Below are 1,431 nucleotides of genomic sequence, written 5' to 3' on the forward strand. Positions count from 1 at the left end.
CTTGGTACTTGCAGTAGGTCTCAAGGGCAGCAGAATATAAACCTCATTGTTTAACTGCAGGTGGGCCCTATGTATGCCTGTAAGAAGTGTATGTTCAGTTGATTTGAACCCTGTGTTTCTTTAGACTCCCAAGAAAAGTTAAGTAAATTGACGTAGAAAATATTTTATTAAAAGTTTCAGAATACATTCCCCTTGATTATTTAATATTCTCTTACTTCCTCTAATGTAAGAAATTACTTTTTAAAACTCTATAGATACACATTTACAAATAACTAGAAGAGGGGATGTTAAATGTTCCCAACAAGAAGAAATGATAAACATTGGAGATCAATGATAAACAATGACCCTGATCTAACCACTGTATATGTATCAAAACATCATTATGTATCCCATAAATCATTAAGTGCCAATTAGAACAAATTAAATTCCAAAGAACTAAACTTAGGATTAAAGATTTTTTTAATAAGGCATTTATACTGTTCATTTTCTTTACTATGCAAAGTGAATCAACCTTCCCATATTCATTTTACATGTCTAATATTTTTGAATGCACACAATTCAATCTTGAGTTACCTGTTAGGACATTAATTCTGGATAAAAGATTTGAAATTGGATGTTACAGGCCACAGATCTGTATTTCTATACCCATTTCATGCTTCAGAAAACAAGCTTTCTTCTAATACCTGATTATCAAACAATATTGTGTATAAAAATACATAAACGGGAGTGCTAGTGGTTGTTTCAATGCTTAGAGAAAAGAAAGAAATTGGATAGTCTAGAGAGGAGACATTACAAAGCAAATCAGCACCAATTGTTTTCTTTTAAACTATGTCGTTAGCCAACAAATGAAAGTTCCAAAATGTGAGTCATATAGTAACCATGGGGAGAGTTGGTTTCCTTAGTCCAAATCCCTTTAAATAAATGATTAATAAAATAATTGCTACAGTGATGTCTTGCCGGTGTCTATGTAAGCAGGACACTGTAGAAAATCTTTGGTAGATATGAGTTACAGGGGTAAAATGTATCCCCAGAGAAACCAAAGGACCCCAGATAAGAAAGAAACTAGTGTGGGATGAGAAACAACAGAAAACTAAAATACAATTGTTTGCTGATTCCAGTTTGTGTTGAAAACCTTTGGCTGTGGCTAGTGGCACCAAATGTATAATAAAATACCTTGTTTTTCCTGATGAGTATTTTATGCTTCTGGGAGCTGTGATGGATAATTCACAGTTGTGTTAAAATATTGCCTGATACCAGCTCCATCTTCAATTCTGTCAGAGTTCTTTGCTGGCGTGATCCTTGAAACTTTTGCCACCAGACTCTATTAGAAGAATGAAATAAGTTTAATAAGTGCTGAAGGAGAAAAACAAATAAATATACATACATGTATATGTGTATAAAAGTCAATACCATAAAATGTCAAGCTCCCCC

The sequence above is a fragment of the Otolemur garnettii genome, unplaced genomic scaffold (assembly GCF_000181295.1).
Source record: "Otolemur garnettii isolate 467f Iridium unplaced genomic scaffold, OtoGar3 scaffold00027, whole genome shotgun sequence".
Lineage (NCBI taxonomy): Eukaryota > Metazoa > Chordata > Mammalia > Primates > Galagidae > Otolemur > Otolemur garnettii.